This window comes from Vulpes vulpes, chromosome 11 (assembly GCF_048418805.1).
Source record: "Vulpes vulpes isolate BD-2025 chromosome 11, VulVul3, whole genome shotgun sequence".
NCBI lineage: Eukaryota > Metazoa > Chordata > Mammalia > Carnivora > Canidae > Vulpes > Vulpes vulpes.
The window spans coordinates 52,386,632-52,401,260 of record NC_132790.1 but is presented as its reverse complement, the minus strand read 5'-3'; the positions used below and the strand labels follow the sequence as shown (position 1 = coordinate 52,401,260).

The window sequence follows — 14,629 nt, the reverse complement described above, 5'->3', positions numbered from 1 at the left end:
GACATCAAAAGAAAGCTAGGGTGGCAACGTTTACATCAGACATTTTATTTATTTTTTATTTATTTTTTATTTTTTTTAAATTTATGATAGTCGCACAGAGAGAGAGAGAGAGGCAGAGACAGAAGCAGGCTCCATGCACTGGGAGCCCGACGTGGGATTTGATCCTGGGTCTCCAGGATCGCGCCCTGGGCCAAAGGCAGGCGCTAAACCGCTGAGCCACCCAGGGATCCCTACATCAGACATTTTAGATTTTAAACCAAAGATTGTAGTAAGGGATGAAGAGGGACATTATATCATAAAGGGTCTATCCAACAAGAAATATTTATGCCCTTAACTTGGGAGCAGTGAAATATATAAACCAATTAATAACAAAATTAAAGAAACATATTGATAATAATACAATAATAGTAGGAAAATTTAACACCCCACTTGCAGCGATAGATCATCTAAGCAGGTCACCCAAGAAATGAGCTTTGAATGACAAATTGGACCAGATAAACTTCACAGATATATTCAGAGCATTTCATTCCAAAGCAATAGAATACACATTTTTCTCAAGTGCACATGGAACATTCTCCAGAATAGACCACATACTGGGTCACAAACCAGGTTTCAACTGGTACCAAAGACTGAGATTATTCCTGCATATTTTGAGACCACAATGCTTTAAAACCTGAACTCAAACACATGAGAAAATTTGGAAGAACACAAATATATGGAGGTTAAAGAGCATTCTACTAAAGAATGAATATGTCAACCAGAAAATCAAGGAAGAATTTTAAAATATTCATAGAAGCAAATGAAAATGAAAACATGACAGTTCATGTTTGGGATGTAGCAAAGGTGGTCCTAGGAGGGAAGTATATAGCAATACAGGCCATTCTTAAGAAATAAGAAAAATGGGGATTCCCTAGGTGGCTCAGAGGTTAAGCACCTGCCTTCGGCCCAGAGCGTGATCCTGGAGTCCCGCCTCAAATCCACATTGGGCTCCCTGCATGGAGCTTGCTTCTCACTCTGCCTGTGTCTTTGCCTTTTTCTGTGTGCCTCTCATGAATAAATAAATAAAGCTAAAAAGAAAAGGAAAATAATTTTATTATTTTTTATATTTACTTATTTATTTTAAGGAAAATAATTTTAATGGCTGTGAGACTTAAAACAAGAGACCTGAGTATTTTTATACAATTGTGTTGAAGACTGTGAGTTGACCCCTATTATTCACTTTTTTTTTCTCCTTAGAGTTATAGAATGGTTACCTGGGCACATGGTCATTCTGAATAAAGACTCTTCATTGCTATTTCAACAGGTACCCCTGGGAACTTAGTATCATAAAGAATTGGTCAGGATCTTGGCTATGCATCCCACAGCTAGTCCATTTCTGCAATGGTGTGGCCCACCGCTGTGACTCTTACTGGCTGGGAAGGGTCACAGGCACATCAGAAGGGCTCCAACCTCACTCAGAGCAAGTCAGAAAAACCTCACAGCCCACAGCATGGTGTGAGCATCACTCACTAGTCTCTGGTTGTCTTTCACTATGTGTGGGGTTTGCTATTTGCAGGCAGTTGCAATTTTCACTTGTCCTTGTTTCCCCTTCTCCTTTTCCTACCCTGTTTCTCCAGAGCCTAGCTTTTATCCTGCCTCCTCCCCACTAGTCACGTTTCCTCAGATCCTCACATCCTTTAAAGTGGAGTCCCTATAAAATATATACACTGACACCTTCCTCATGCTAGATCACAGTGTAGCTCATTTCACCATTCTGATGTATTGTCATGCTGGTAAGACTTCCCTTTCTGCATCAGGGGTGAAAGGATGGAACTAAGGGGTAGAGAAGCATCATTAACAAGGTCAAAGAGGGAGATGGTACAGGTCCAGCATAGCCCACTTTATCTTTTAGCCGTCACAAATAACACTTGCTGGATTCTAGGCACGGGGAACAGAGAAAAAAGACAGCCCTTGCTCATAGGAGCTCAAAAACTAGCAGAAAAGAGCGAATTAGTAAAGAGATTATCAGAGTAAAGAGTGACAGAGATTGGATAGAGTCGAACATGAGTGTCCGGGGAAGAGAGGAAAGGGAGCAAATGAATGGTGGTGGGGGAGGTGGGTTCCTGTGTTGAGTGCTGAAGCTGACTGAGAGGTTAACTAGGGGGTTTGCAAAATCTTGGGAAAAAGACAGCCCATGGTCTGTTTCATTTTCAGAGAACTGAGAAAGGCCCCACTGGCCTGAAGTCTAGATGAGAATGGACTGGGGCTGGGGTGGGTGGGCTGGAAAAGTGGCAGGTTCAGAAGAAAGGACCAGCTAAACAATTTCAGCAGGAAGCCTTGAAGGGCTTTATGTAGAACAGAGACAACACAGGTGTAAGTTTTAGAAAGCATGTCTGGCTGGGATACAGAGGTGACAAGCACAAGTACAGATAGCAGGCTTTAGTGCTTTAGGAGTCCTGGGGAGGCATTCAGAGGGCCTGACCAGAAAGGCATGGCTTGGATGATGGGGTCGGGAGAGAGAGAGAGGGAAAACACACAGGAATCTACAGGACTCAGCAACTGAGTCAATTCAAGGAGGAGATAGAAGGGCTGTGACCTTTACCAAATGGGGAATCCATAAGAAGCAGCATATTTTAGGGGAAAAATAAGTCTTTCAGTTTGAAACTTGACTGAATTTGAACTGCTTGTCAGAGATGGAAGTAGAATATTCAGTTGGCAGTTGGATGTTTGGGGCTGTAAGAGAGAAAGAGACCAGCACCTGGGTGGCTCAGTCGGTTAGGTATCTGTCTTTGGCTCAGGTCATGATCCCAGGGTGAAGAGATGGAGCCCCATGTCAGGCTCCCTGCTCAGTGGGGAGTCGGCTTCCCCCTCTCCCTCTGTTCCTTCCCCTGGTTCGTGCTCTCTGTCTCTGTGTCAAATAAATAAAATATTTTTTTTAAAAAAAGGAAAATCACTAGAATATATATTTTTTTAAATAACAGAGTGTCGCGCGCGCTGGGGGCGACAACCGTCCAGGGATGAGGGAAAGGGAATGAGGAAAAGAAAAGAGACATAAACAGAGTGGGAGCAGGAGGGACATATGGCCGGATTCAGCCACAATGCCAACTTTATTTGTATTATTCACTCTTTTATAAAGCAGGGTTGTAAAAAATAAAATAAAATAAAATAAAAAAGCAGGGTTGTATAACAAGCAGGATGTCTTAAGCTTAGTTCTCCAAACATGTCTTTTCACAATAGATAGCAAAGGTATGCGCCCTTGAATAGATAGCCATAGTATGCGTCCTTGAGCCACAAGCCTTCAACAACAAGGGTGAGACAGGTGGGCCTCGGTTGGAAGAGTCAACAGAGAGCCACTGCTTGATCCATTAACCCCTTCCTGGCACGCAGCCCCCAACATCTCCCCCTATTGTTTTTATTTGAGATTTTGAAAATAGAGATTTTTAAGGGCTTTGTGCTGGAAACTTTTAAAGGACGCATATAAGCATATTACTAAGGTTGTAGCGACAGCAATTATAATCCAAATGCCAGGGGAATTAAATTCAAACCATTGCAAGGGGTTAATACCTCGGATACCTTTCAAAAATCTATCTGCCAATTCAGCAGGGTTCTCAATAGAGAGATGAGCATTGTTAAGTGCAGCCACTTGCATTTTTAAGGGCTTTGTGCTGGAAACTTTTAAAGGACGCATATAAGCATATTACTAAGGTTGTAGCGACAGCAATTATAATCCAAATGCCAGGGGAATTAAATTCAAACCATTGCAAGGGGTTAATACCTCGGATACCTTTCAAAAATCTATCTGCCAATTCAGCAGGGTTCTCAATAGAGAGATGAGCATTGTTAAGTGCAGCCACTTGTTCCAGGCTTAGCAAATCTAAGCTTAAATCTGTATTGTTCCAAATCCCCTTTAAATGTTGCTGCACTTGCTCCCATGTATGTTCTGTCTCATTATAAGGTAGTGCGGTGACGCAGATATGCTGAAAGCCCGCATGACATTGCAATGATGACTGAGCTCGGAGCCGAGCATATTGCCCTCCCATGTACTCCACAGCTTCCTCTAACCCCTGCAGACGAGCAACAATTTTTTGATCAATAGTCCCTTGTGTGGCAAGAGCCACAGATACATTATGGGCCAAGGAATTAACATGTTGAGCGGTGTGGATGGTTTGGCTGAGTGCCACAGAAGAAACAGTGGCAGAGGCTACCAAAGACACAAAAGCAACCATTCCTGCCACCAATAGACCCCAAAATCTTTTTGTTCTTAACACCATATCAGTGAGTTGTTTAGCAAAGGAGTACCCATAACTAGTATACCACGGACCAGTAATATTAACAGGGAGCACGACATACGGGGGTGCTGTACTAACATAACTGTAACAGGGTGAGCATCTCCAGGGGGCAGATGAACAGGCAAACAATTAGTCAATACATAATTTTGGCAACTAGCCTGGTATTTGTCCTGAGAGGCTTGAAGCTTATCAATTTTGCCTCTCCCCACCACCAACAGGAAGGGACGTGGTACGCAAGCCTGAATATACAGATCAACATGAGGGGGGTAGATAGGTCCAGTAGTAGAGTTTGTTTTAAGGGGACGGAGAGCTGCAGCCAGCTTCCAAAGGTCCGAATGTATCATGAGTGGTGTTGAAAACGTGCCGGGAGGCACGTGTCCATAATGTTCATAGACAGCACGGAGTCCTGGAGATCTCACTCTGACTTGCATTTCTTGCCAGGCTGCAGATTTTGATTTTGACCAGTCCGTTATACGCAAAGAGGGTGTCATTACTGGGTGCAAAGTCTCAGGGTCTCGCACTCTGCATTCTCTCCAAACCGGGAGAGATGATTTCCAATTGGGCACTGTAGGGCAGTCAGGATAGTCCCAAGGGCTCATTCCAGGAGGAGAATCTCGAAGGTTAGAAGTAGCCCCCCCCCCCCCCCCCCCCCCCCCCCGCCCGCGAAGAATGGTTCATTAAGCGCCCAATAATGAACCATTTCCTCCTCCCTTCAATCTCCATTATGTCTTTTGTCATCCCAATACCGATGCTTGACAGTGCGAGTCACCTGCTTAGTAAAAAGACACCCATAGGAGGGGGACTGACCGTTTTCAGCGGCCTGGAAACAAATTGAAACCTGATCTGCCAACCCAGTCCAGCTGATGGGTCTTGCGACAGCCTCAATGGAATATGCCTCCAGCCCGCCCAGCGCATCTGTTAGATTAGTACGTACATGAGGCGTAGGATTATCCCAAGTAACGGGCCGTACAAAAGGAGGGTCCACCATAAAAGCCCAATAAGAGGACGCCTCGGCTGTTTCAGCAGAGGCGGAGATGCCTGCTAAAAGAGCCAAAAACAGGTTAGTAGGAGTAAGGGAGGCCTGGGCTTTACGTAAGGTTTGTTTGGCCTCGCCAACCACCTTCTTTATTTGTCCCCAAGTAGGCAATCGGGCTCTCCTTTCCCTTCTGCTCCGGGGTTTCACCGTCTGGTCCTGTTGAGGAACTTGTGGTTGAAGGGAAAAGCAGGCCATTTTCTTTGGTAAATCGGACACACCGCAACGGCAGCCACCGCGGCGTCTCCTCATTCTGTGGGAAAATACAAGCAAACCCCCATCCTCGCCGGAGGACTGGATCTGGGCCAGACCACTGTCCCATCAACGGGTCCTTCCATCGTGCATAGAGGAAGGGCTCCGGTTCTGGAGCCCAAGACCTCTCAGCTGCAGTCTTACCTACTGCATCAACATTCAAAAAATTTAAAACATATAAAGTTAATGCCAAATGCATATGTGGTGAATACTTAGTCTTTCCCTTAAGTATCTCCCCCTCTTTTAATTTATGTAATTAAGTTTTCAGGGTGGAATGACTTCTTGCAACAATGGCCTGACCCTGTGAATTATATGGAATACCAGTGGAATGTGAAATGCCGAAAGTTAGGCAAAATTGCTGAAAAGAAGACGAGGTATAAGCAGATCCATTGTCTGTTTTAATAGCCTTGGGGAGGCCTAGTTGGGAGAATGCAGCAAATAGATGATTTTGTACATCAGTAAAGGCTTCTCCACTGTGGGCAGAGGCAAAAATATATCCTGAAAAGGTATCAACAGAAACATGGATATATTTCAATTTACCAAATGGAGGATATAATGTAATGTCCATTTGCCATAGATGATTAGGTAAGAGGCCTCGGGGATTAACAGTAAATGAAGGGAGGTTGAGGGTTTCAGGGCAAGTCCGACATTCTTTTACTATTTGTCTGGCTGATTCATGTGAAATCTTAAATTGTCTTCCAAGAGCTGCTGAATTTTGGTGAAATTTGCTATGGCTTTCCTTAGCAGCATCAAAAGAAGAAAGAAAATTAATATGCGTGATTTCATCAGCAATTGCCTTTCCACAGGATAATGGGCCAGGCAGACCTGAATGAGCTCGAATATGAGAAATGTAAATCAGATTATGTCTTTTAAGAAGACTGTGTTGAATAGATGAGAAGAGGGTATATAACTCTTCATCATTACAACATAAAAAGGCGGAGGGAAGTAAGGGCACAGCTTGAGCAACATATAGACTGTGAAAAGATTTAATGGTTCAGGATATTTTTGTAAAGCAATAGCAACAGCTTTTAATTCTGCTCTTTGCACTGATTTAGTTGAGTAATGATATTTCTCTATATGTTCCTCCCTTTTTGAGACATAATAAATTGCAATATTGCCAGATTTGTTGGCGTCCACAAAAATGTTTGCAGCTTCCTTAATTGGGGAGTGAGAAAGGGAACCTTGTGGGATTGTTGAAACCTTATTTAGAAATTGCAGAAGTTCATCTGCCGGCAAATGGAATTTAACTTGGCCCGGGTATGAGGCGAGGGCAATTTGCCAATTAAGGTCAAACTGTTGTAAATTTTCAAACTTCTCTTTAGTTAACATAGCACAGATTAAAAAAATCAGGCTCCTTGCCTAGGAGTTGTAGGGAACGCATCCTTCCCCGAGTGATGAGTTGAGCCAGCATGCTAGGAAGAGAATTAATAACATGCAGAGAATGTAATGGGAGATGTATCCATTCTAAAGGGCCATGAGGTTGCCAAAGGACAGCCAAAGGCATGATGGCAGGGTTCAATAAAATTAAGTATAGTGAATCCACCAAAGAAACTCTTGTAACCTGAGCTTCCGAGAGTTTATTATTGACCAATTCTAATGTTTGTTTGGCGCCCTCCGTCAACATTCTAGGAGAGGCTGGATTAGAGTCTCCTTTTAGTATATCAAAGAGGGGGCGTAACTGTTCCGCAGTTAAAGTTAACGTTGACCGTATCCAGTTGATATCTCCTAATAACTTTTGATAATCATTTAATGTTTTAAGAGGGGCAGTGCGTATTTGAATTTTTTGTGGCTTAATAGTTTTTTGTTCAATAATATATCCAAGATATTCATAAGGTTCAGCTCTCTGAACCTTTTCAGGGGCCACTATCAAATTAAATTTTTGAAGGCAAGACTGCAATCTCTCGAATGCTCTTAAGAGAGTCCCTTCCTCATCAGCGGCTAGTAAAATGTCATCCATAAAATGAATACAATATACAGATGGGAAAGCTAGTCTAAAGGGGGTCAAAGCTCTGCCTACAAATTCCTGACATAGGGTAGGACTATTGCCCATGCCCTGAGGCAAAACCTTCCAATGATACCTGGCATAAGGGGCTTGTAGGTTAGTAGTAGGAATTGAAAAGGTGAATTTTTCACAATCATCAGGAGATAGAGGGATGGTGAAAAAACAGTCTTTTAAATCTAAGATAAGTAATTGATAGTTCAAAGGAATGGCTGAAGGAGCCGGCAGCCCAGGTTGCAGAGCTCCCATGGGCTTCATAACGGCATTAACCGCTCAGAGATCTTGCAATAATCTCCATTTTCCTGATTTCTTTGTAATGACAAAGATAGGAGTATTCCAAGGACTGTTGGAAGGAACAAGATGCCCCAACTGCACCTGTTCCTGAACCAGCTTTCTAGCAGCCTCTTGTTTATGATCAGGTAAGGGCCACTGGTCCACCCACACAGGGACATTGGTTAACCATTCAAGAGGCATAGTGTGGGGGGTTGTCAGTGGCCCTGGAGAAAACCCAAACCTAATTTATCAGGATTTCCCTCAAGTTCGACGGGTTGTACAATCCCTTGTAAGTCTTTCCCGAGTCCTTTTCCTGGAACATAACCCATTTGAGCCATCATAAAGGAAACAGCTTCCTGTTGTTTAGAAACAGGAAGTTTTTTTGTTTCAAGGACTAAGCCCATTTCTGTAAGTACATCTCTTCCCCATAGATTAAGATCAATAGGAAGAACGAAGGGACAAAATCTTCCAGAGTGTCCATCCTCAGTCTCCCAGTAAAGCTGATTGGAGCTAATCCTAGGGGTATTTATAATACCCACTCCCTTAACTGGAGTGGAGGTCTCTTGCGTGGGCCAGGCATTAGGCCATTGATTTTGAGATATGACGGACATATCTGCTCCAATGTCTACCAATCCTTTAAAAATTTTTCCATTCACCTTAAGGCAGAGATAAGGCTTATCCGCAGATATTAACTGCATCCAATGTACATCAGTAGATCCAAAGCCCTGGCTGCCTCTTTGAGGTTTTATTACTTTATTTTCAGTTTTAAATCTAGGTATTAATATTAGCTGGGCAATAGGAACCTTGGGTTCCAATGTGAGAGTCCCTTGGGAGAGACTAGCAAGAATTTTTAGCTCTCCTGTGTAGTCTTCATTGATCACCCCAGGATATACAGTAAGCCCTTTTAAAGTCCAACTGGATCTACTTAAAATTAATCCCCAAGTTCCTTTAGGAAGAGGTCCCCATACTCCGGTAGGTATGGGTTTAGGGGCCTGCCCGCCTTCCAAATATATATAGGAAACAGGAGCTAAATCTAGCCCTGCACTGGAGGGGGTACCTCGGTATAATTTGTCAACCCCTGGGAGATCAGCTGTGTTGGTTCTAATTGGTTCAAGGAATCCTGTAGTGGGGTCAGCATCGCTATTGTTTGTCGGGGCTACGACAAGCCCCGACCTCGGTTTCCCGAAAGGGGGTTTCCGAACCGATCTGTCTTGGAACGGCATTCATTAGCCCAATGAAACCCCCGCTGACATCTGGGACAGAGAGATAAGGGTTTGTTAACTTGCTGCGGGCTCACAGAATTCCCAAAACCGGCCTTCAATTGGGGGCATTGACTCTTTTTTTTTTAAATTTTTATTTATTTATGATAGTCACAGAGAGAAAGAGAGAGGCAGAGACATAGGCAGAGGGAGAAGCAGGCTCCACGCACCAGGAGCCCGACATGGGATTCGATCCCCGGTCTCCAGGATCGCGCCCTGGGCCAAAGGCAGGCGCCAAACCGCTGCGCCACCCAGGGATCCCGGGGGGGCATTGACTCTTAAAATGACCTGGCTTTCCACAATTAAAACAGAACTGTGCTCCTGTGGAATTTTTTTGCCCACGTCCGCCACCTCTAGTTCCCTGTTTTAGCATCTGCTGTTGCATCTGTTGTGGGGAAATTCCCCTTAAAGCAGCAGCCAGTGTCAAGCCTTGCACATACGAAGGGCCTATCTCTGCACAAAGACGGACATAATCTTCAAGAGTTCCAGTTTTTCTCCATGGTCGAATTGCAGCTTGGCATGCACTGTTAGCATTTTCATAAGCTAATTGTTTTACTATAATAGTGCCGGCTTCCACATCAGTAACTATCCGCCCCACTGCCTGCAGAAGACGGGCTACAAAGTCTGAGTACTTCTCATCGGGCCCTTGTCGTATTTTGGACAATTCCTCTGTTCTGGCCCCAGAAGTAGGCAGCTTCCTCCAAGATCTAATAGCAGCCTCATTGATTTGAGTATAAGCCACTTCAGAGTAATCTAATTGCTGACCTACATCATGGTAAGCGCCTGTCCCTGCAAGCATTTCATATGAGACAGGAATTCCAGTTCTCCTATTGTAATTAGCAAGATCATTACATCTGTCATGATAATCAGATTTCCAAATCAAATAATCCCCCCCAGAAAGGCATGCTTTGGCTATAACATGCCATCTCCAGGGCACAGGGCCTCTCGACTCAAATTGTCCAGCATGGACAAAGTGAAAGGGGCAGTGGGCCCATACTGGGCACATGCAGTTTTTAATTCTTTCAGCACTTTGAAGTTTAGGGCTGAATACATGCGCCGACCGGCATTATCTAAAGAGACAGGGAAAGCAGTAAATCCAGTGGTGTCCTCTCCGCGCCTTCCGGCCTCATACGGTGCCCTTTGTAAGGGGGTCACACCTTTAATATCAAACCCTCCGGCTGATTGTTGGTTAGTCATTATGGGGAAAGTCAGCCGGGGGACAGCAGGTGCTCCTTCCCAGATCTCATCTCTGCGTTTGGAGTTTGTAAGATATAAAGGCAAGGGACTAGTAGCTTGATCCCTATACCCGGGGACTGGCCCCTTTTTCTGTCCTTTATCAGAAAATTTTGTCATCTGCATGTATCCTTTCGGAGGACTTTCATTATCACTGTCCAAATATACATCGTTGTCCCCGAATTCATCTCCTCCTGATCTCAACAAAGGGGGTCCCCTAAGGCCTGCCTTATGGGACCCATAAGTTTTTGTTGGATCGGATATAGGCGGCGGGGCAGGGGGGATGACCCCAGGAGGCTCAGGAATAACTTCCTAGGAATGATCCCCAGCTGGAGCAGGGGGGGGGGGGGAGCCAGGAGAAAAAGAGGATGATAAGGCCATTTGCCTCATAGCTGCCGAGGGAGGCTGAATTCCCTCAGAGTCACCCTCAAACTTACTTTCAAATTGATCATTTTTGTTCTCGGTTTCAGATTTCAAGGAAATAATCTCAATCTTATGCAAAGGGTCAATGACTTGTCGCAACTGCTCAAACAATCTCATAGTCCCGGCTGGGACTGCTGTCTCGCCTCTAAGGGAAATTTGATTTTTCAGTTCCTGTCCAATTCTTCTCCAATGTTCTAAATCTAAGGACCCTTCAGTCGGAAACCACGGGCATAAATCCCTGACAGTTTCGAAAAAGCTTCTCAAGGCCTTATTAGGTACCTTGAACCCTCCTTCTCGGAGAAGGGTTTGTAATCCAGCTATAAATAAAACCTGATTTGCTGATTGCTCTTGTCCCATGATTTTACTCCCGCCGTTCCAGGACCCCGCCTGGTTCCCTTACCTGAATAATTCAATTCCGGAACCTTCTCATGTGCTTTATGCTCAGGTTCCTGTTCGGGCGCCACTTGTCGCGCGCGCTGGGGGCGACAACCGTCCAGGGATGAGGGTAAGAGAATGAGGAAAAGGAAAAGAGACATAAACAGAGTGGGAGCAGGAGGGACATATGGCCGGATTCAGCCACAATGCCAACTTTATTTGTATTATTCACTCTTTTATAAAGCAGGGTTGTATAACAAGCAGGATGTCTTAAGCTTAGTTCTCCAAACATGTCTTTTCACAATAGATAGCAAAGTATGCGCCCTTGAATAGATAGCCATAGTATGCGTCCTTGAGCCACAAGCCCTCAACAACAAGGGTGAGACAGTTGGAAGAGTCAACAGAGAGCCACTGCTCGATCCATTAACCCCTTCCTGGCACGCGGCCCCCAACAACAGAGAAAGAGAGTAAGGACCAGAATGAGAACAGACTAGAAATACTGAGGAATACCATTCAATCAGCACAAGGTTGGTGACTTAAGATGGGGGACAGCAGAAGCACCCAGAGAACAGGCAAAGAGAGCAGGGAGCCAAGCCTGGGACCCTTGTGAATGAAAATACCTAGGGCAGAGGAAAGGAGGACCACAAGGGATCACCGGGAAGGAATAGTCAGAGAAGCCACAGGACAGGGACCCAGAGTGCAGCTGGCTCATGCCCTGAAGCCATGAAGAAAGGAATGAAGACAAGCCTCTTATTTTGATGACTGGAAGGACAGTGGGGGTATTGAGAACACTGAAGGGAGGAGGGAGAAGGGGTATCAGCTGCAGGTCTCTGATCAGCAGCCAGGGCTGGCAGAGGATATGCAAGTTCTGGGGTCAGATGTTGGTACCTGGGAGATATATGGATCGCAGTATATGTTATTTAATCACTTAAGTTTATTTCTCCCTTCTGTAAAATGACAATTTTACAACTACAGCCTGGGATTGTTGTATTAAAATGAGGTGAGCATGGAAGGAACTCCGCACAAAATGAATAACTTGTTGCTTCAGCCAAAATCTTGTAGTTACCCTTGTAGTCACTCCCACAACCTGCCTCCAATTAGGGGTACTTCCTGTCTGCAGGACCATCCCTAATACCACACATCCTGCATCTAACCACTGTTCCCCCTCACCCTGGTCCAAGCCACTTTCACCTCTCAGCCCATTTCTGCCATCACTTCTTAAATGGTCTCCCTACTTCAACCTTTGCTGGCTCTCCCCCAACTCGCCCTCACCCAGTGACCAGAACAACTTTAAGTCCAACAAGTCCCTCTAGGAAGTCTCACAGAAGAAGCCAAATCCTCACAAGGGGCAGCACTGCCCTACATGCCTCTCTGCCTATCTCTCACTTCAACCTGGCCTCACACACCACACTCTTCCTGGCCACAAAGAAACTCATGGGGCATCCTCTAGACTCAAGGCTTGGCCCACCGTTCCCGGGTTAGCTGCCTGTTTCTCTCTCTCATTCCCTTCTGGCCTTCACTTACAATGTCACTTCCTCTGGCCTTGCCTGGCCCAACCTCCTGCACTTCTGAAGCTCCTCTCTTAATCTGTTTTTCTTTGGCATTTATAAGTATCTAACATTTTTGTATATTTCATTTAAGCTTTTAATTTGTCTCCGGTGTATAAACTCCAGGAGGGGCAGGGATTTTATTTTTTTTATTTTATATTTTATTTTATTTATTTATTTTATTTTATTATTTTTTCTATTCTATTTTTTTTTTTTTTATTTCATTTTGCCAACCCTGCCAGCATGTTACTGCTCCATTCTCAAGCCCTGGGACGATGCCTAGCACTAGTACGTGCTCAATAAAAGATTTTCTATATGATGGGAAGACAAGAACCTTAAGTTTCGTGTCTTCCCGTTTCCTCAACTGAGTATTACTACCTGGCTTGCCTCCTCGGGTTGTTCCCAGAAGATGAGCTGGAGTAAGGGCTGTGAACAGCCCAACGTCGCGGAGAAGCTGGGGCTGACACCGTCGGGGTAGGTCCTGGCGTCTGGCGAGGGGCCCAGGCCCTGCCCCCGCACGCCCCGCCCCGCCCCCTCTCCCCGCTCGCCCCGCCCCCTCTCCCCGCTCGCCCCGCCCCCTCTCCCCGCTCGCCCCGCCCCCTCTCCACGCACGCCCCGCCCCCTCTCCCCGCCCGCCCGCCCCTCTCCCCGCCCCGCCCTCTCCCCGCCCGCCCCGTCCCGCCCCCCTCTCCCCGCTCGCCCCACCCCCTCTCCCCGCACGCCCCGCCCCTCTCCCCGCTCGCCCCGCCCCCTCTCCCCGCACGCCCCGCCCCCTCCCCGCACGCCTCGCCCCCTCCCCGCTCGCCCCGCCCCGCCCCTCCAGCGAGGGGGACTAGGGGGCGGTGCCTGGAGGCTGCGGGAGCGCGGCGCCGGGGCCTCCAGACACAAAGAGCGGCGGGCGGGGCGAGGCCGGGGTGGCGTGCGCAGGCGCGCCGGGCCTGCCCCCGTAGCCCGCGCGGAGATCCGGGGCGCCCGCCGCCCAGGTGAGCGGCGCCGGGGCCGGCGGGGCCGGCGGGGCCGGCGGGTGCGTGGGGCCGGGTGCGGCGCGGCGGGAAAGGCTGCGCCCCGGGCCGTCGGTGGGTGGGGGGAGGGGGCCCGAGGGGGCCCGAGGCCCTGCGACCGTGGGCGCGGCGGGACGGTGGGGCGAGCCCGCGACATCGCCGCGTCCGCCCTGGCGCGGGGCGCGGGCCCCGGAGCTGCAAGGCCGACGTGCAGGCCGCCGTTGCCGCCCCCCGGAGGCTGGGGCGGGGGTTGGCTGCTCCCGAGGCTCGCGTCCCGCGGGCGTCGGCTGCCCCACCCGCCTCTGGAAACCGGGTCCCGCCGTCGCTGCGGCTCCTCGGCGTGGGCCTCGCCGCGGCCCTGGACGCCCGCGTGCGGTCGGCATCCGGGCGAGCGCCGGGCCCGCGGACCTTCCTCCAGGCGGGGCGCCGGGATTGCAGCCTTGCCCTTCGCCTGCGGGGCTCGCGGCCGAGTCCCCCCGCCCAGGGCTCTGACTCCGCACAGTGGTCACATCCTTTGGGTGTATCACGGGTTTGCACTTGGAGAATTTGCTTGGAATAGCACTTCACTGTGCGGGACTCCACGCCTGCTGCAGGTTGTAGGTGTTGCACCGGCTGCGCCTCTCGTCCGTGGGCTCAGCCTCGAAGCCCACGCGGGAGTCGGTCTGCCCTCTTCGGGTGTTCCACACTGAGGCCACGCCGTCCGGCAGCGGGGTGGGGTGCGGGTGGGGGTGCCCCGGGCGCCGCTGTGGAGCTCGGGGAAGGTCAGTGATGCCATCAGCGCGGTCCGCAGGAAGGACGGATTACAGGTGACCGCGAGTTTTTCTTGTAACTGTTACTGAGATTCCCAGGTTTCCCTGTTGGACTTAGAATACGTTTCAAAGCAGAAAATTAAAGATAGTTAAAATTGGTCTGTTGAACAGAACACTAAGCTGCCTCGGAGATTTATGAACTGTGTGTCAGAGTTTG

General features: G+C 47.8%; 1 protein-coding gene and 1 long non-coding RNA gene across 8 annotated transcripts in view; both read left to right on the top strand.

Annotated features, from left to right (window-relative positions):
* Positions 1–5,682: 5,682 nt before the first annotated feature.
* LOC140594490 (uncharacterized) lies at positions 5,683–11,082 on the top strand. The gene is made up of 3 exons (XR_011995365.1): positions 5,683–5,927; positions 7,878–7,971; positions 10,788–11,082. It is a non-coding gene; the product is annotated as an uncharacterized lncRNA (long non-coding RNA).
* Positions 11,083–13,116: 2,034 nt separating this feature from the next.
* Positions 13,117–14,629, top strand: part of NINL (ninein like) — a 152,666-nt gene continuing 151,153 nt past the window's right edge. For 5 of the 7 annotated variants that reach the window (XM_072727407.1, XM_072727408.1, XM_072727405.1 and 2 more), the window contains exon 1: positions 13,515–13,645. The gene's annotated coding sequence lies outside the window, so the exon portion shown is untranslated. Of the gene's footprint in view, positions 13,137–13,514; positions 13,646–14,629 lie in introns of those variants that run through there. The other 2 variants (XM_072727404.1, XM_072727409.1) reach the window with 2 other exon arrangements.